We start from the raw sequence: 22,892 nt of genomic DNA on the forward strand, positions 1-22,892 counted from the left end.
TTCAGAGTAAATAAAATCTTTAAAAAAATACACAAAAATAAAATAAGAATAACAATAATAACAATAATACTGTAATAATAAAATAATAATAGTAATAATAAAGAAATACAAGAATGAAAAAAGTGAGAAACACGACCTAGACCTATGAATTAATATTATTATTATTATTATAATAATATTTTAGCCCCCAGGCCCCAATGTGGGTCAGTGACCTGTGCCCGGGTGGGCTGATCCCTGTAAAAAAAAAAAAAAAAACCTAACCATTCTGAAAACCGAAAAATTCCAAAAACCGAAATGCATCTGGTCCCAAGGATTTCGGATAAGGGATTGTCAACCTGTATATCATTTCTCACTATTGATTTTTTATGGTCCATTATTATTATTATTATTATTATTATTATTATTATTATTATTATTATTATTATTATTATTATTATTATTATTATTATTATTATTATAATAATACAGTATTTTTATTTAATATTTTTATTTTTTTTTATTTATTATTATTATTATTATTATTATTGTTATTGTTATATTTTTGTCCCCAGGCCCTGATGTGGGTCATTGACCTGTGCCCTAGTGGGCTAATCCCATAAAAAAAAAAATACTGTAATGTATACAGTAGTTATTATTAATCTATGCAATATTATAGGAATTCGGATACAGTATACTGTATAATTAAAATGGTAATGAAATGTGAGAAAAGTTTTTTGAGAAAAAGTCTCTAGAAATTTACATGAATGAAAACTTGCTGAAATGATGTGAACAAGAACAACATGTAACTGGTGAATGTTTAGGTAAAATGTGTAAGGTAGAATGGGTAGAGGTTCATTATATGCAGGATGCGCACCCGATAGTTGAGTGTTTAGGGTATATATCAATGAATTCTATGAAAAATATAGTATATATATGACCCTGTTCATGGAAGATGCATAATTTTGAAAGTGGTTGGATGAATAGAAACAACTCTTATTAATAAATATTGTGAAGAAATTTAATGAGTGATACTCACCGAGTTGAAGTATTAAGTACTGTACTGTATATTAAGTTTTTAAGTTTCATTATAGCTTTATCGCTTTTGTACTTAGTGAGTGACCAACATGTTGAACACCTCATGGCAGAGACCATAAATTGCTGTAGTTCAATGGCAGGATGTATCATTTAAAAGAAAAACTTATTTGGTACCAATGCAACTCTTTGCCCAGTATATCCAGCATTATTCAAGATATCCAAGGATATGGATGTTGACTCTACTGCTAGAGAAGATACTTGGTCAGGAGTAAGACTCAATGATTATTGCACCCTTGAATACCCAACATGAGACATAATTGCAGGCACATAAAATATCCAGTCCTGCCAATGACAGTAAATCATTCACATGTATGGTCATTGCATCCCAACCTTACTTTATTGTCAAACTGACTTGCCCCAAGTTGAGACTACACGAGTGTTTCAGTTGATACTGTATAATGAGATTTTATTTTTTGTATTATATAAGTTGTGTTTGTTAGTTTAATATTTAAAAAGCAGTTTTTATTATTGTGTTGAAATACTGAGATGTTGATTATTGCAATCCAAGCCAGTAATAGTTTGGGAGGTTTGTGGTGCAAGATAATGATTTGAGGATATGGTATCTCCTAAAAATTCTTGATAATAGTGGACTGTACTAAGGAACTTAATATTGTATACCCAGTGGCCATCATTAGCCCCCAACTAAGAGAGGTTGTGGGACTTGAAGAGGAATATACCATTGAGACCAAAAGAGAGGTCTTTCACTTAGGCAGTATGTCAATAGTGGCTTGGATCAGTAATAGTGATTGTCACATTTTAACCCATTTGGATAATTTTCAAGAAAATTTTTTTATGTCAGCCTTGTGTCATTTTTATTCCATTACTGACAAACATATTGTATGAACATTAAGTACAAAAGTGATGGTGTATCCAGGAGTGTGATTTTTACATCTGAGTGTTCCCCTAGATAGAAACCTTTTTTATAGATGATAATGTTAGGAATTTCTCTTCAGACAGAATTTTACAGACTTCAAGTCAACCATACACTTCCCCCTTTGAATCCTGGGTCCACCAGAAGGGTTCAGTTTGGCTGGATGCTCTTTTGATGTGTTGAAGCAATTGGTAACAAGTTTGTTTTTACCTCCAAAATCACTTGATCTAAGGTTATACAGTATATCAGAGGATCCCAAACCAGGCAGATATCTTGATGGCCTCTTAAGGCAATGGTTCCCCATAATTTAGGGTTTTTATTATTTAAACTAAATGATTTCAGTAAGAGTACAAAAAATTTTGATCTTTAAACTTAAAATTTATTTTACAGGATGGTTATTTTACATGCAAAACAAAGGAAAACACAATACATATAAGATGAGTACAGTATTCTCATTTTTAGTAGGGCTGGTAGACTGTTAATGTTGCTTTCATGAGCTTCCTCCAGCAAGTTTACTGAACTTTATAATTATTTTTCCATGACATGTATTACAGTGATCCCTCAGTTAACAAGTGCCTCGGTTAACGAAATTTTGGTTAACAAATTACCTTCCATAAGATTCTTAACTTTGGTTAACGAGCATTCCCTCGATTAACGAATTCCTTACGAGCGCCCCTCAACATGTTTTTGCTTACACACTAGCTGTCGTATTAGTCCGCTAATACAGTAATCGGTTCTAGGGCTTATATTCCTACTATTTTAGTAAAGATCAAGAAGTTTGTACTGTTCAATAATTTTAAATCTTATATTAAATTTTTTAGCCATTTTAACAATTATTTAACATAATTTAAGTACAGGGAAACTAGTTTTTAGCACGCCAAACAGCCTGTCAACACACCAAGCAGGCGTCAGTCTCTGTGTCTTTTCAGTGGAGGTAACATCTTGCTTCACACTCTTCAACATAAATGCTTTTTTTCTGTGTTTCCAGTCAAATTATTGGTCATTTTGAAATTTATTTTACATATTGACAATACAATTATAATGCAGTGCAGTGTTGATTTAAAGAAAATAATCTTGAATTTCACCGTGAACTAAAATTTTATGGGTGAAATGGCGCCATGGGGTGACTTCTTTTCCACCCCAATGCCTTCTCTTCTCCCTTCTCCTTCACCCCCATTCTAATTCCCATCATCATCATCCAGGAGCCTTCTACATACACACCTCAAAGTAAATGTACTTTACTCCCTTTTTTGTTGACTGTAGGAAATTTTCGGTGAGCTGGAACCAATTACCCAAAAACCCATTGAAACTGGTTTCGGTTAACGAATTTTTCGGTTAACAAACAACCTTCTGGAGCGAATTGTGCTCGTTAACCGAGGGACCACTGTATATAGAATAATTAAAACCCAGCTAAACTCAGTATTGAGCACTAACAAATTTTTATCTATATCAAAATTCTATGGACAATTAGACAATAAACTTATACAAAAATATTCATATATTGATGCACTTCTTTTCACTGCAAGTGTATAAATTTTTTATATACTGTATACCTGTAGATCAATATTTACATTGACCCTTTTTTGGGGGAGGGGGGGTGTATGAAACTCCTTTTAGCTTCACCATTTTGTCATTTTGATAATGTAATATATGTGGGGCTTTTATGTTTGGTACCTCCACTGTGAGAAGTTGATAGGCATATGCCTGATTGAGAGGGGTGTTCAGCATACGTGGATTTCTGGGGTCACTCACCTCAGCCTTTGTCAATAAAATGTGATTCCATACTTAAATTCTTCAAATTTCTATTTTGGTAAAATAATTTATATGCTGTATATCCATGACTACTGTACTTTAAAATGATTTTTATTTCTGTAAATGTAATAGAAGTCCATACATCTGAAGGGAACTACTGTACTGTATTATTGAAGTTTTACTGGATGGTTATTTTGTGGGTATCCAAAAGGATTCTTCTTGTTTACCAAGTACACTTTACGAAATTAAAATAATTCAGAAGATAAGGATAAGGGATATCATGGTGCTCTGTACTCAAAATTTCATGTCTATCATGATTAGTTTGCCAGTGGGGGCAAGGACTCTCACAAGCACCTAGCCAATCATGTGACATGGAAGAGAAGTTCCAGGAGCTCTGATTATTCAAATATGTTTGTATTAAAATCAGTGGGACCAAGCAGGAATGCCAGATATGTAGGTGAGTGTTCATGGTAAAATTGTACTGGGGTCACATGTTCTATTATAAATTTGCAGAATTTGGCTGTGTGTTCCTTGTATATATGGACTTCTACTGTATCTTCTTAATGAAGACTATTGTTTCCATATGTTATACCAGAGCCAAGGCTGAAGCCCATGCACAATGAGGATGCATTGTGGATGAATGCTAAATCTAACTAGCAATTAAATTTAGTGTTCCAGTGAATAGGTATTGCCAAGTATGGTATTGTTGCATTCAAATGTAGTGAAGCCATGATTTAACCCATATGCCCTGGGCAACGTAAGACCTGCCGGACCCCCCATGCGGGCATATTTCAGCACAAAAAAATAAATTAAGTCGAAAACTGGTAGTCCAAGCATAAAATTGGTGCAGTCACTCCAAGCATACTGTTCTGACTGGCGTGCACATGGTCCCCTACATCTATGGCACCAACGACCTCTCTGACGGGGTGGCTGGCAGGGTGGGGGAGTGAGTACCATTGTCTGTATCATTGTCCTCACTGCTGGCCCCTTCAACAAACTCAATATCATCTGCATCTGTTTCCTCCCCCATCACTGTGTTCATCGCCCGATACTATATCAGTGCCCCTCAAATTTAGCAACTCTTGATGAATAGCAATAGTGTTGAGGGTGTGGAGGGGTGAGGCGGGTCACGAGACGTCGAAGGACGTGCAGCCATCATGATAGCTGGTGGGTAACTGAACCACTAGACTTGAGACAAAAATTATGTGAGTTGAGATGCAATTAAATAATACTGTACATATCTTGTACAAATTATTTTGTCCCACCTGGACATTCAAAATATGCCGCAAACATTAAGAATGTTGAGGAACATCACCCGGGGTCATCTTAGTGAATGTTGAGAAACGTCACCCAGGCTTTAAGGGTTCATTGTTACATTTGTTATAAACTGAGGAATAAATTTATCTAAAGATATAACTCATTTAAATTTTGTTTGATAATTGTATCCTTTTACATGGTTATTTATTGTAATGTTCACTATATGCCCACAAAGCAGATTCTGTTATGACATTTTTGTCTTCTGCTCAATGAAAATAGTTCCTTGTATCCAGTTCTTTCAAAAGCAGCACACTTTGTGTGGATTAATATGCCGGAGAGGAAGACCCCCCGGCTTGGAAGTTAGGTAGGTTTCTTTGGTTGGTTATGTTCAGGTTCTTTGTATTGTCTTATCATTTTATTACTTACTATCATCCTAAGAACATTTGTGGAAAAAATTAATGAAATCAAACAACTTCTGGTGCTAGCTCTCTGCTCCACTATAATCATGAATTATTTCCAGCTGGGCTGACAATCAATGAGAACCTAACTTTAGATGAGCAAAGATGCATTATTACTGTATAGTGTCAATGGGGAGGCAATCTAAGAGAGAATAATGATTTGCTATTTGTATCAACAAACAGAATTCATTACCGATAGTTATATGTTATTTTTGGCAGGTCTCCGGGTTATTTGAATTAGTCATTTAAAGTGAGTACTGTACCGTATTATTGCTTAGATAAGATCTATCTCATTTTATCTAGTGGCTAGGATACCTGGCTTTCACCCAGGAGGCCTGTGTTCAATTCCTGGCATGGGAAGATTTTATAGGGATGTCAGTGATACAACTATGATTAAGTGTTTGCCTTTACTGTATTATTAAGGCCCGATTCGGTTGGAAAAGATGTTGTCCAGTTGGACTCTGCCAATCATCGCAGGTTTTCTCTTGGCACTACTGTTACTTACAGTAACATTGACACATAAAAGACAAACTCCCTAGGAATCATATGGCAAACAAATCGTCGGCTTTTTTCCTCGATAACAAATAAATTAAAGATTGTCTTCTATCTTAATCAGAGTGCCTTCATCTCGAAAGAGAATTCATATCCAGAGCTTCTAAACTTTAAATTGCAAATTATGACTAAGATTACGGGTACAACCAGGCTATTCTATTCCTCTTGACCTTACCTCAGAATCTTAGCTTCATTGGTTTCCCTGAGAGATCTTTAAATCGGTTCTAATTAATAAGAGAAACATGGTCTTCAACTAAAATCTTTACCTCTTTAAATGAGGGAGGAGGGCTCAAGGAGCACATGTGAAGCCACGCCCCCCTTTGCAGCAATCGAGATCGTACGTCAGCGACGTATTGTGCTTTTAAACTCGTTAAGTATAACAACATTTTCTAAAGATTATTTTTTTTATATGCAGCGATGCTATAGTAAAACGTGCTATCAATGAGTGATGGCCAACATCTTGTTCAATGTATACCTAGCTAATTTACATCAAGCTGGCTTTGGTTATATTAAATTAGATAACTTAGGTGGAGAAGAAAATTGAGCTGTCACATAATAAGAAATGAACTACTTTTTCTTTTGCATAAAATGTGTAGTTTACATATCATGCTAAACCATACACTTATTGTTGCTGTTTTTTATACTTAAACTATCCAGATTTTGCTGAACACTAAAATTACAGCTTATTTAGGTTGGGTTTGTTAGGTTTGTGTTACCTATATAATAATTTATGTGGCTTTAGTTATTTTCTTGTCATTATTTTAACAATGACCATTTTGCATCCTGTTGAAAATTTAAAATTATCAGTGTTGTGATTGCACGTCAGTGTAGCTCAGTAACTTCATGTGACCTTAATAAAGTTTTTTATTGCTCGCAGTAACGCTAAAACCCTATTTGAAATTGTAGTAAAGAGCAGTGTATTCAGAAATCAACGAGCGTTATAAATGTTAAAAAGATGTAGACGATATGTTTACACTTAGATAAAACCATTGTATCATGTTGATTGTGAACTCCATGTGAGCAATTTAGAATACAATGAACCACGGAGAAAAGGGTGCCCTATGTTCCTGTTTGAAAGGCAGTAAGTTACCATAGTCTTTGCAGAATACCCTGTATACATTTACTTGTCCAGGACAAGTGACTGAAATTTACTTGCCCTGACTAGTTTTTGGAGGAAATTTGCTAGCCCAGTTTTTTTTATTGGCAAAGTTAAATGAAACATTCAAATTTATTATGTGTATCAACTCACAGGTCAATTGTGTTCATCTAATTTGTGTTGGTCTATGGCGGTAACCCTTCTCATGTGATGTCATAACTCTTGCAGGGTGTACAGGGAGAAGGTGGCACATGTGATCACCTACAGTACCCTATCTACCACTTCTTTCCCCTATAATCTGGTATCGGTGGCGGTAACTCTTGCTGTTTGAGGTCTTAACTCCTGTCACCTCATGTTTACAGCCTCTCAGCTTGGTGGTTCCTTTGAAATGTTGATAAGTTGACCGACTGACAAGAAGCAGGTTGGTGGCTTAATGTACTCTACAGTTAAATTACCTGCACCTGACATAGGTCACTAATCCTGGTACTGTACACTGATAACTTCACTGGTTAAACATGTGCAGTAAGGTGAGATGGAGTCACGCAGCACCTGACAAATTCCCGTCTAGGTATAACTATTTACCTCTCAAAGTATTAGCTTGTCCGCCGGGCACATGGGCATGTAAAGTTACTTGTCCAGCTCCTAGTCCGGGAACCGCCAGGCTGCCGGACACTGCTAATCTGCACAGTCAGTTACCAATTCTGCGGTACTGTATATAATTTTCAAATTTACATAATTTAGGCTAGGTTACGTACTTTTATCTTATACCCCTTCATTTTTTTTAAGAGCGTAAGTTAGTTTTTTCAATTTAACGTAACCAAACCAAACTAAGGTTAAATTAGGCGAAATAAAAATACTATCGTCTAAACTTAAGCACTGTTAGGGTGTAATAAAAAGTAGATATGTTGGTTTTGTAGTACCCTTGGCTGCAGTTTATTTAAGAATGTAAATTTTGATGATTTACAGAGCAACTGGAGTACAGTCGTTCAAGTCAGGAAGTTTGTCTTGTTTGACTGTTTAGAGATACTGTAGTGTGAAACTGGGAAGTGAAACAGGAAATATACAAATATAACTGGGTGTTTTGATGAGTTAGACAAGTTGGAAATTTTTATCCCGCGGTAGAGATAAATACCGAATTAATCACTCGGTCACGGTGCCATCGTTTTGTCTGAGAGTTCGTGGCAATGGACCTCCACCCCAAACATTCTCAGGTTGCCTTAACCAGTTCTATAATATGTTATTTGTCTTTGGGGATTCAACTTTTAATTCAGTCTATTCACCCATCTCTCAACCTTCCTTCCCCTGACCCTGGTAGTCAGTTTTATCCATTACCGTATTATAATCCATGTATCCCTAATCATTTGACCGAAGTATTTAATTTTCTTATTCCACAAATTACAGTATTTCTCGTGTTACTCAAACCATCCTCAGAACTGCATTATTTTTTTCATTCATTATAACTGCCCCAATAAATGCAGTACTTTACCATATTTTGAAGACTAGCCTCTTTCTGATGTGTGCATAAAGTGTCCACAATACTGCTGACCATATTATACAGTATTGCATTTCAGCACCCATTTTCCTTAAACCTGTAAAACTAATGTCTGTTTTTGATAGGTCTTCATGGCTACTGTATGCTTTTTTTGATTGATTGACTATGTGTATAACTATTCTTCCATATCTACTATCACAAGTTGCATCCCCATTGCACTGAATTTTCCACATGTACGAGTATAATAAGTTCCCTATTGACTGCCATAGTTTCTATTTTAGGCTTTCTAAATTGGAAATTACCATTACTTTTGGCTTTACAACATTAACTGCAAACCCATAGTCAGCCTTTTTCTAATCATTTGTAACCAATTTTTTTAAATGCTTTTTTCATTATCTGCAGTATGAGCAGTACCATCTGCATATTGAATATTTGACATCACTTTACCAATATCATTTACACCTTAAGATTTCTCATAAAAAATTTAATTGAATAAATATTATAGTGTTGGAGATTGCATACAACCCTGTCTAATTCCTACTTTAACCCCAAAACAACTGAGAAACTAGTCTCCAGTAAAACAAACCGATCTTGATAGAATCAATTGAAATAATTTGGTACAGGTATATGTTTAAATCTTTATAGCAAGGATTCCATTCACAAGGTAGCAGTAGCGGCAAAAATAGATCATATCGAAATGTACACAGTTGTTTCCATTGGCACGGTTGCGTTAGCGTTATGCATTTGCTGTACATGTCAATCGCTCCCTGTAGCGATTGAAAACGGACAAGGGAATAATCCCACACTGTGATGTCACTATACCTGTGTTTGCTCTCCTCACCCAGCTAAATGCCTCGAGGAAAAAACAGTTTTCTGTCGAAGAGACTGAGAAGTTGATTTCACTCAGAATATACCCAACCTATTTTTGTAATGCATTTATATAATACAGTACACTTAGAAACCTAGCAGGTGTTATTTCATAACTTAATTCTTATTTATACTGTACAGTATATCATTTTACTGGATCCATATATTTTTGACAAGTATTCTAAAATGAAGGTTCATGGTTTCAATAAAAGGGTCACAGAATACTATTTTTTTGTGTCACTTAATATTTACACACGGTTCCTATTATTTCCTATTTATAAGCATGACCTTCTTTATTCTGTACAGGCAAACCCCGTTATTCATAGCGTCGGTATTCGTAACCCCGTTTATCCGCAATAAATTTGTTGTTACCCATTTCCACTATTCACAATGGTTGCCCCATTTATTCGCAAATTTTTACGAGCATAAATTTTGAATCGCACGCCTCAACCGTAGCGTAGGACAGCGTGTGTACGTATTCCTCAACCATATGCTCCCGCTTGCCTCAGTCTCGCATGTGCTGGCGTGTGTTTTTTGTGATCTCGCAATGCCTAAGCGACCAGCTACTAAAACTCCCAGCAATGTTGCTAAGAGATCACATGTGGCAGTTATGTTGGACTTGAAATTGGATATTGTAAAAAGACGTGAACACGGAGAAGGAACGTCCGTAATTAGGTGCGTACACAGCTTGGCTCCCTCTATGGTGCATTCTATAGTTAAAAATGCCGACAAGATCAAGGAGATGGCCGGGTCTGCAGCACCACTAACGGGGTTCCGTGATGCTGGGATGGAGAGTATGGAGCGGATGTTGAGCACGTGGATTGACGACTAGACCCATCGCCTTAAAACACCTTTACCGCAATGCATGATTCAACAGAAGGCAGTGGAGAACAACAGCTTTCAGTGCAAATTGACAGCGATAATGAGAGTGAGATGGCTGACGACCCTGGCAGTGATGATGAGAGTGAGGTGGCTGAAGATCCCAGCCTCCTCTCACCCCAGTAAACCTTCACCCTCTCCCCTAATGCCAACTTCAGCAAGCAAGCAACACAGCACATCAGAGGTAAATTAACAGTCTACTTTTAAAACTTAATTAACACACCTATGCACATAAACATTCAAACATTCACACACTCAAACATGTCAACTATACTGTACTTGTAAACATATACACCCTACACCTAATAAACTCAGAGTGTTTGTTATTGATGTCCTTGTTTCTTTATTTATTTTATGTTCTATATGTATTGAGTAAAACAAGTGTTAAAATCTGACGGCCGTGACCACCGCGATGCCCTTATACCCCCTATTAACTTTATTTCTTATGGGAGAAATTGCTCCGCTATTCGCAATTTCGATATTCGCAACGAGTTTAATGCCCGTAACCTTTGCGATAAGTGAAGCAGCCCTGTACATATTGCAAGTCACTGCCTTGGGCAAAGGACTTCTCTGTTCCTGCAGTGTTTCACCAAATCCTTCTCAACCAGGGAAAGAACATGTGTGAACTGTTGTTTGCTCAGACGAAAATATTTTTTGAATTTTTCTTCGTCCATGCTTAGGTCTTTTACCAGAGTATTGTAGGCTGTATTTGGTCCGATTTTTTTTTTTTTTTTTTTTTTTAAACTGGGAATAGCCCACCCGTGCACAGGTCATCGACCCACAACGGGGCCTAGGGGCGAGAAAATAAGAGTAAAAAGTAATTAAAAATAGATAAGAAAAAGATTATATTGATCTACACGAAGATGCCGGAAAACCAGCTTTTTGGAGGGAGACAGATTGTCTGAATATGGAAACACAAGAAGTCAGAGCATTCCACAGTTTGGTTGTGTGAGGGAACAAGGATGTACTATAACAGGTTATTATAGTGTGACCGACATCCACAGAGAAACGGTGGGCACCGCGGGCAAGAAGAGCGTTACGAGTCCACGGCCTTGCCGGCGGTACACAGGATGCCAAATCCACCGAACATTTCCCGTTAAAGTACTGTACCTGTAAAAGAGAGAGTGAAGCAACATTGCAGCAAAGAGAAAGGGAAGAAAGATTATCAACTAAAGGAGGAAAGATGATAAGACGAAATGCCTTTGATTCCACCCTATCCAACATTTGGACAGAACAGGAGCCCCAGATATGAGAGCTACTCCAAGTTAGAGCGAATGAATCCCTTATATACTTGAAGCAACTGTTTCATTGTCCGCTTTTCCTTTGATTTACGCATGATCTACAAATCCAGGATGTTTAACAGCAAATCATCCTGTTCATATAAGGCTTGTAGCTTCGATATGCGAGGAGCCGTCTTTCCTGTCCTGTTCCTGCTAAAAGAAAGACAACTGTACGCAAATGGAAACAGGGTTGTCCGTTTTTCGGATGATTTAATGCAAACGCGTACTGCAAATGCATATATGGAATCATAGCCTGAAGTGTTGTGTCTTTAATGCTTGTTGTTGGTTTACAACTCTACATTATTGACCATGGAGAATTTGAATGGCCTTAAAGTGAACCATAGCCTTTGGACACCTGGAAATGAACTAACTTTTAAAAACTCTTAAAGTGAACAATAGGCAGAAATTTATGAACCCGGATAAACGAGCCAATAGTCTCATACCCAGAATACTGAAAGACTTTGGCGAGGGGGTCCATTGATAACGTCTCTCGGTTAGGACATGGCAAGTGTGAATTTTTGGGTCACTTTCAAGTTTAAACTTGAGACAAAAATATCCCAATCACTCAGATCGCCCCTGCGTACTTCACTCAAACAAGTTACCAATTATCCACTGAAATAAGGGAGGGTTGTCTCAAAATTCTAGTACATACACTTGTGATGAAATTAATAATTTTAAAATGTATCCCATGTAGGTCCTTGGATATCTAAATCCTCCACGTCTTGTGTATTCTTCCGCTTGAGATTATGACGAAATGCTAATAAGAAGATAAGAAGCAGCTTTCACAAGTTCTGGGGTGTGAATGTTGGTGAGCTTTGAACGGTACAGTACTTGTTTTCACAAAGGTAAGCAAATACAGTTCTGATTGTTTTGCAATAACAAAGAATTCCTTGTGGGGTAAAGGATGTTTGGTTCACACTCAGGATGGAATGGAGAAAGGAAACTCACAATGTGCTCTCTATATACATGTATTGGATGTACAATGCAGCTTGGTACTGGGAAGGCAGCATGGTTACAAGCGTGATGTAGAGAGAGCTGGTTGGTGAGGGTGCTCAGAGGAGGACAGCTTGTGGGTCGCCACGCTCGCCGGCAGGAGCGAGGACCGCCAGGCAGGCGGAGGAGGAGGAGGTGTTGCTGGCTGGTTGGTTGGTGTAGGTAGAAAGAGGCAGGTCACCACGAGGTCAGGTCTTAAATAGCGGGGGTAGGCGTGGCTTAGTAGTTGACTCCCGCTCCGTGGGCGGCGCTGGTTGACCTAGACCACGAGGCATACACTGGGGAATTCGTGGGGTCGGCTACGCAGCGATAAACAACGTTTGTAGGGGAGAAATCCACTACATCCTCTTCCCATAGAGGGTTAAATTTGCGATTTTCTTCTGCAATTTTTCGTTCTTCGTTGCTGAAGGCGGCATGTTTCCTTTCAGGTCTGAAACAAAATACCTATATTACAGAACCTTTCCCTGTCACCTGACTAAGAGTCACTCATATTTAAAAAAATATTAATTATAGCAATTAATTATAGATACAGTAATAGGCAAAAGCTAAATTTGTAGGTTATTCATAAAAGGTAAACAAAATGCAATGCAAAATTTGCCTAGCCTTGCCTAGCATTCTGCTGGCCCTAGCAGACGAAGCTTGTCAGCAAGCAACGTGTCCCTACACACAGCTGTGACGCATGCACAAAACCCCTCATGTTTGTTATAAAAATGTATATGGCCATTGTAATTCTAGTGCAGCAGTGGCCGTAGCCTAGTAGCTATCAGTTGATGTTTTGAGGTAGCAACAGACGAGTTGCGATAATGCTCTTTTCGTCAACATTACGACTACATCACTCATTTTTATTTAAAGTACCTTGTTCTACATATATTCACGATTAAATTATAATGTTATTATGTATAAAACCTACCAATAATTGGGGCTGTGCAAAGAATACTAGGGAGCACGCACCGTGGATCAAGCCCAGGATGACGTCATGGTTTTTAGTAGAACGGCAGCTGTCAACGTCCATCAGCAAGTCGCACAAATCCCATGCTCGCGGTTAAAACTTCTGGCCGCATAGCCAGAATTTTGAACGTCGTTCAGCCGGCCGCATGTATAACAATTCCCTGCCACATACGGCCGGAAAAAGGAAGGTTGCGGACGACGTTCAGACGACCCACGCCTTGCACAGTACCGCCATCTGTTGGTCCCGCGGCCAACTATATGCGTGGCTTACTCGGTGTTCGCCTTGCCTTCCTGTCTTTCTTATTATCGTTTTTGATAATGACGGCTGAAACGTCAGTTGCGAACAACTACACTTTTTTTATTTAAAAACAAAATAAAAAAAGACCCCTAAATCGAAGACCTTATAACTCGCATGTTTAGACAATAAAAATTATTCATAACAGTAAGAAACACCAGTAATTTTTTTTTAGTGTCGTTCCTATGCCTAATTATTGAAATCTTACTGACTGCATCAATAATACGTGACGCGTACGACGTAGCCATTTTGGAAGACCAATAACGAAGCAACGGAACAGTGATATGCTCGGTTTATAGTGTTTTGTGTTTGCCGTGAAACTGAATGCAATATAAAGAAAAAAAAACAGCATTTGCAGGAGGTAAGCGGTGTTGTCATCCCATACATATTTGAAATCGGAATGGAACGATCCTTATAAATATGTTACCAGCAATTGTCAATAGAAAACTTAAGACATACACAGGTCGTCACGTTTTACAGTGTTTCGCCAAGAATGGACGCCACATCATATATGGCTGCAGGCAAGGTATGTACGGTACAAAAACGAAAACATTCTGTCAGGTGGGCGCAGGGAACCAAACCTAACTTAACATGGAGCCTCCAGTCTGCCCCCAGCCGGGAATTCCCAGTTAAATAGCCACTCTGACTCCATGCGTTGCAGGACTGGGACTGGTGACATCCAGTGCAGGGAGAGTAATAATATCATACGATATGTCGTCAATATTAACCGATAACGGGGGTTGAGATGACCGAGGGTTGACATGGAACCTGAAAATCATTGGCCCCTTTTCTCATCGATACAATGGCAATGGATGATTATTTCCGATCACTAATTGTGATTCCTGCATTATGTTGGTATCTGTGAGGTTGTCGGTGATTATTTCTGACATTAGTTGTATTTATGGTGAATCACCGTGCTCCATTTTTTGTGGAATGATGTAATGATATTAATGTAGCGATGATGCTGCCTCGTGTTGCCTGTGATGTCTCCATAGTGACTGTCAACCCATGGAAGGATTTGACGAGATCTAGTGTATCAGATAATGTTCCGATGCCAGAACGAATCATGAGATGATAAGTTATATTCATAATTTTTACCTCATCAATTGAGGAAGAATAATATCGAAATGCAATAAACCATAATGTCATTGTAATTGGATATGGCATCATAATACACCTGTAATTACTACATTTGCAAATGAATGTAATATTTGGATCATAGTGTTTCATTATTTCGTTCGGAGCGATTCAACTGTAACCTCGGTTCATGAAAACAGTAACTTTATATTTCTATTTGGCAATCCATTCCCTGGGGCTGAAATAGTATCTAAGGTGTGTATATCAGCGGGGTTACTAATGACGTTATTGGTTTTGCATTTGGTATCACAATTCATCCTATTTCATTACATTATGTAGAGAATATGTGGTATACTGCAGATATCATGGTGATTATCAGGTGCAAGAAGAAAGAACGAAAGGTGCAACTCATAATCAGAAATATCAACCGAACCGAGACTGCTGTGCACGTGTTACTGTGTTCATTTCCAAACACATCAGGCCCAGGGGGGCCGATACTCTTTTGGGAGAGTGTACGTCATATCACAAGCGTCATTTACCACTCATAAATATTGACTGTTGCACTTCTACTGTAAGTTATTATACATTACCGCAGTAATATATTAGGGCTACCATACAACACCTCATTAATATACAGTTTTAGGGGTACTATAGAACACCGCGTTAGGTAATTATTCGGAATTTGACCGTCCGCTGTTTTTCATTGAAAATGGGTTTAAAAGTACCCCGTTTTCACTGATTGTATTAGAGAGCACTGTGTTATGTTTGAAAAAATATAAATAGCTGAAATCATGTGGTAACCTAACCTAATGTAACCTAATCTAACGCGTAATGCAGCATAGTAACCAACAAACGAACATACAATAGCTTTCTCGGATGGTGGTAACGGTGGTAACTTAAAATGAAAAAAATCGCTGGATGACCGAAACGATAATAATATAAATTTAAATACCTTTGTAACATCAACTTTGTTTAACCCTGACTTCCATTTATATACCTCAATCATATTGCCCCTCACTCTACGTCTCTCGAGGGAACGCGAATTCATATGCTTTAATCTGTCTCTATACTCAAGGTTCCTCCTCCGTACGCTTTCTAGGGATTCGATATCCATTCTGTAATACGGTGACCAAAGCTGAACTGGATAATCAGATTTGCCGTTAAGGCTGAATCTCTGTTTCCACACAACACCGCATTAATATTACATTAGGACTACCATACAACATTGCGTTGCTATACACTACGAGGCTTCCAAAACAAAAATTTTTAAGCAACCTAACATAACCTAGGTTAGGTTAAAAAAACATAACTGGATCTTTTCGGTTTCATGTACCGCACCCTCCCCAAAAAAAAATATATATATATATATATATATATATTTTTTAAATGTTCATTTTTATGCCGAGTCCAAACTAAGATTTTTTGTGTTGGGGGAGGAGGGGGAATAGCAAAAAAATTTTTAAGCTTTGAGTGTTCTACATTGTAATATTACAATGTGGGGTAAAATACTAAAAAGAACTCCAAACAAACCTTTGAAAACCGTGCCTAACTTTTCCTAACCTATAAAAAAAGGTTAAAAATCGCTTTCGAGTTCATGGACCCCTCCTCATCTGAACACCGAAAACTACTCCAACACATAGTAAACACCGAAAACGCAAATAAAGTAAGCGTTTTATAGTTTTAGGGTTTTTATACTGTAGGTTAGGTAAGATTTTCAAAGGTTTGTTTGGTGTGCCTTACTTCATCACTCATATTGATCTGCAACGAAAAACAAACTAAAGTAATTTAGGCTAAAAACGGTGAAATTTCAATGTAGAACATTGAGTGTTTCGAGGGTTATATTTTTTTTTTGCTATTCATTTCTCAAAAAACAAACACATTTTTGGAATCTGCATAAAAGTCTACATTAGATTTTGTCTTCATTTTTTTGAGTGCGGTACATGAAACCGAAAGATCCATATACTTAATGTCTTAAAAATATTGTTGGGTGTAACGGAAAAGTAACTATTAAACTACTACTAGGTTACCATACAACATTGCACTGCTGCACTAGGTCATTCATGAAGCTCCGAACCGTCATAATACACCATACTGTTGTACCATCACTTTCACCTTATTACACTGCCACATCACACCGCTGCTATACCCCCACATTGCACCTCACTGCTCCACCATCACACTGCTCATCTGCCACAGCACACCACACTTCTACACTGCCATACCATCACACTGTTACACTGCCACAACACATCACTGCTACACTCCTACAGTACAACACATTGCCACACCATCACACTGTTATACTGCCACAGCACACCATGGCTACGCTATCACAATACTACGCAATCACACCGCACCACACTTACATTACCACAACGCAATACTACCGCACCTCTGCTACACTACCATTGCATTGTTACGCAATTATCCCAACACATCATACGGCTAGTCTCCTACACTATTCACAATACACCACACAACTACAACACCACAACCTTTCATTACGTCACAGTGCTTCACACTAGTGCAGTAACGCCACAGCGCATCACACTACAGGGTGAGTCAAAAGTCTCCATACATAGGCAAAATGATCACTTTATTATGCAATCATTTGTAAGTCACAAAATATGCTCTATGTGGGCACTATTACATTTCAGCAAGATGGGGCGCCATCCCATTACGGTATCCGCGTGCGCCTGTGGCTGGATCAGCAGTTTTCGGCTCACTGGATTGGCCACCGTGGCCCCGTATGTATGGAGACTTTTGACTCACCCTGTAGCATATTACCACACACCACCAACACCACACATCATGCTAGTTAACTACCACATCACTACTTCAATACATCACAATTGTACACTATCACATCACCACCATGCGTACGCATATCAGAAATACACTAACCACACCAGTGCTACAACACACCTCACCAGAATACTACCAACACCACAACGCATCATACTAGTACCGTGTACAATGTGTACACATTACCACACCACCACAACGCATTATACTAGTTCAGTACCGCACCACTACCACATCATACTAAGCCTACACTTTCACACCACCACCACTACGCATCACACTGCCACAGACAGCACCTCTCACAGACAGGCCCTGGGCTCCGTTCTCTAGCTTGGCTGTGGGAATTCAATTTAATGGCGGAAAATTGCAGCTAATTTATTCCTTCACCGAAACGGGATTTTGTGGAATCCAAATTTTGGCGAATGTTTATTCATGTGGTCTGAACTTTAAGCAAAACGGGTAGAGGCATTTGTTTACTTGGGACTAAATCTTTTAGATAATTTTCTACAGATAATAATATTGTGTTTTATTCTAAATCTTTGGGGGTTAGAGAAAGTTTGGGGATATGCATAAACTGAACGAAATATTTTGGGTTACCGCCGTGCGGGATTTTCTAGTCTACTGTATTTTTCTATTAGCGTCCCAGAGGGTAATCATCATATCTGCTCCCAATTGCACCACTATACCCAAGGGGGCGATCTTCCCCTACAAAGCTCCACCGCTACTGTGTTAGCCCAGTGGGAGGCTGGAGACCAGGTGGCGTAAGTGGCTAGCAGGAGGCCAAGAGTCTTCATACTTACAACCATAATACCTTAGACGTTGGCTTTCCTCACATTTTTGTTTATCCCTCATTCTCCTCCCTCTTGTCTCTCTGTCTTCGCCGTCTCTCTTCCTGTCCCTGATAGAAGCCTGGCAGACAGGAACATACTCGTACTGCGTGGAACATTGTATAAATAGGTCCAGTATATAAACATTGAGCATCTTTGTGACTGTTTGTTATCATATCTCCTGCTCCGAAGCTGTTTTTATTTAGAATTAAGTGGTGGTGTTTGTGTTTGATACTCCTTCAGAATGTGTGTAGGTTTTTTGAAAAGCTGTGTGCTTTTTCACATTGTAATTATATGCTCTCGGTTTTTTCTTTAAAGATTTGACGGCGTGGTATGATAAGTCAGTATAATTGATGACAAGCTCACTCACCTCATTGAAACTATCCGATATAAAGTGATATTTAAAATTACGGAAAATAATCTTGTCCCGTGAGGAACTAAAGCATTTAAACGTCGCATTGCTGCATCTCAAGTGACAGTCTGCCAATCAGTCACCATGTCTTGTTGTCGAACCTCTGACATGACACAGTTCACCAATCGGCGCATCGAGAGCCACATCATGCAAGTGACAGTCTACCAATGGGAGAGCCGTGTTGCCGCGCTTCAAGTCACTTGACATGCTTTACTGATCGGAGTGTCGCGTTGCAGCATCTTAAGTGAATAATTGAACATTGAAGCGTCGTCTTAGTTTACCATCCGATATATTACGTTCACCAACTTTGTGTAAGTGTCATCCCAAGTCAGTGTACCACATTAAGGATCCCTATTTGTATGTGATGCCCGTTTACGTTGATATTTTCTGTCGCTTATTTTGTAAATCTAACCTGTAAGTTGTTATCATATTATTCTCCGATCTTATTAAGTCTGCTTCAGTCAGCTGTAGTATGTAAATTCCTGTCTCCTTGACGTCTTTATTCAGAATATTTATTTAATATTTAACTAAGTCTACGATCAAACATCTTGTCCTCGTAGAGTTCTCCCTTGACTGCTACCTTCTTCTATTAGTAATAGATTTCCTCTTCTGCATCTCTATTGAGCTAAATTATCATGTCATTGCCTCGTCATTCCCTCGTGAATTATCTTCATCCTGGAGAACGGGAAGACAGCCACAGCTAAATCCCCGAATGTGTTGACGATCAACCTAAGGTAACTCAAGGTTCCCCTCTCCCCCCCTGCCAGGTCTCTCATCTTCCCCACCCTCTAGTTCTTTACCATATCCCCCTCCCTACGAGTTCTCTCGTTTATGTACCCCCCTTATCTTGCGTTCCTTACCGTACAACCCTCACCTCTTCATAATCTACCCGTACAACCTATAGCCCTTGTAGACGTTCCCGCAACCGCGTTAATAGATTTTCCCACCCCTGCTCGTCCTCTCATTATGGCGGAAGCTCATTTAAAAAGTTGCTCCAATGTTCTTCGTTAATTGCTCGAGACACAAGCTTCATTACCTCCCGAAACCCCCCGAAGCTCGAAGCCTTAATTTTCTTGCAGGACTTACTAATGATTTTTTCCCTGAGAAGGTGGAAATTAATGGTAAAATAAAACTTCTGCGAAGTACTTTTTTGCAAGTTTGCATTGTTCAAGCCACCGACCTTTAGTTTTTGACATGACAGATTCAGTGATTTTTTTAGTCATATATATATATATATATATATATATATATATATATATATATATATATATATATATATATATATATATTAATAAAACCACACACGAAAAGGGAAACACGGGAGCACCTTAGCTTTCGTCTTGAACAAAGACGAAAGCTAAGGTGTTCCATTGTTTCCCCTTTTCCTGTGTGCTTTTATCAAGATTTGTCTTTTCCACGTTTCCATTGTGAATCTACTTGATATACTGTATATATATGCTGACAAACACGTAGGAAAAAGGATAACACGAAGTTCCCAAGCGCTTTCGTGTAATTCACATCTTCAGGGGCGAGTACAGTCTGTTTTATTGAAGACGTTCTTTACCCTCATGATATAGCCAAATTATACCAATATTAGGTTAGGTCGAGTTAGCGCAGGTTAGGATAGCTTAACGCCGTTTATGTCAATATTCATGCTGACGTGTGAAAATTAGAGTCAATTCTGTTCAGATTCAGTCAGTGGTATGTGGCCTGCCCTCGCCTACAGGGGCGACTCTCCCACCACTCTGAAATTTAATTACGCCACGAGCTATTGAGTTAAGGTCGCCAATAGCTTCGTGGATAATCGTATCAACTGTCACGCCTACTTCTAATCTTGTACATACACACACATAAAACGCACATAAACACAAGATACACAAGTACAACCTTAAAGAACACACACACACACACACACACACACACACACACACACACACACACATACACACACACACACATACACACAAACACACACACACAAAGGGCAAGTAAAGCTCGTCTACTCGTAAATCAACTACATTTACCCCCTCCCCCCCACTCCCGTCCCATCTTAGTATACCGAGAAACCCTCTCCATGTCTAAGCACAGAAATCTCTCCCGGAGCTCCAGTAGCAAAACCCGAGGCCCCACACGCCTTCTTGTAAGTGATACCAGGGCGAGATTTAAGCCCTGGATGACTCAGAGTGGTGCACCCCATGTCGTACAATCGCTTCATGCACCGCACTGCAGTACAGTTCAATTTACATGTTACTCCTGCGGGATTTTGGCACATATTGCTGCTACTACTGTAACCGCCTCTTGGATCGCTTCCCTTCCAACAAGCATGTGACCACTGAGGCACTGCTGAATGAGAATAGTTGAGAGGGATGATGAAGCTTACCACAACACGTACGGTGGTGAGCCTGGCTGCGGTAACACTTATAATGCTCCTTAAATCTCCCTTCGCATTATCAAGGAAATTAAACAAGTACATCTGAGAGAGAACACAAACACAGCCATCATCTTTCCCCAATACCCTCTTCTTTTTTGAATGTCGTACAGCTCAAGGCTAATTGACAGGAAGTACTTAAACTGCGTGGCTTCTTGGTAAGTGAGAAGGTGCAATAAGAATCATACTTAAGAGGTCCATGTTGTGGGGGAGGGTGAGAGAGAAAGCCTTACAAGGTGGCCTGGCAGCAGGTGGGGTCCACATGAAAGTGTGGCCCGCCTTTATCCTGTACAACAAGGTTTCCTCCGATTTTAACTCAAGTGTCGTCAGTTGATTAGCTCATCTATATCCTAACATCTGTCTGTCTGTCTCAATATCACAAAAATATTACAAAATTCACGAAATGAGTTCCTTTTTATATTTATTTTTTTCCTTAAGTATATGATTCGTTTTTTCTAAGTTTGGGGGCCTGAAATATGGCACAAGTGGTTTACAGTAACATGAATTGTGTTATTATATTGTGGGTAATGTCGAGGCCTAATTTTTAACCACCTGTGAGACTTAATTTTCCGTTCTTTAAATACGGTACAGTAAAACATTGGAGAGTAAATTTGTGATATCACCAACATTTTTCGATGGGTTTGTGAATGTCCAATTACTCTTCTTATAGAAAATAATATCAATTGTGCATTTCAGAGGAAGTTGTTACTGTACTTACCTAATATCTTTTTTCATTTTGTCATTTGTGTAACCTCAGAATCTGCACTTTAGAACATCTGAGGCTCAGATGTTCTAAAGTGCAGACGATGAAAAAATTCTCAGATCCAGCTGGAACGGTATTCTTCTGGTGCACATAGGTGCTCTGATTGTTGGTCCGGGGTTTTTACAAAATATGCAAAGGGGTGACTTAACTCCCAGGGTCTAAGAGTAAAAATACAAGGCAAAGAAATATTTTTCCGTATCATTACTACCGTAGGTATTTGCCTCATTAAATGTATTCAATCTTGACTTTTTAGCTGTGACATCATCTGCATAGGCTACATGAGTTTGTCACCGACACAAACACACTCACAGATAGAGAAAGTTATTTATCCAGGGGCAGGGAGGGTAGTGAGAGTGACTTGTATTTTATTTTTATTTCAGGTCAATAGCTGACACATCGAATTAATATTTTCTTTAATCTTGGTCTTTGCCCTTTGAATTCTTAAAGGTTATTTTAAGGTCAGTAATGATAAACGTTGTAAGCAAGACAGGAAAGGGTATATGTGCTAATTAATACTTATGAGATATCCTCGACTCTCATGTACTGTACATGAGTGAAGTTTATGTGTAAAATCTTGATGAAAACATAAGTTGGTACCATTTTAAGTACAGGTTTTCTCTTTGTGGTCTTTATAAATTACAAGTTTTTTACGTATATCAGTATACTATATATATATATATATATATATATATATATATATATATATATATATATATATATATATATATATATATATATATATATATATATATATATATATATATTA

This window comes from Homarus americanus, unplaced genomic scaffold (assembly GCF_018991925.1).
Source record: "Homarus americanus isolate GMGI-L3 unplaced genomic scaffold, GMGI_Hamer_2.0 scaffold33468, whole genome shotgun sequence".
NCBI classification, from domain to species: Eukaryota; Metazoa; Arthropoda; class Malacostraca; order Decapoda; family Nephropidae; genus Homarus; species Homarus americanus.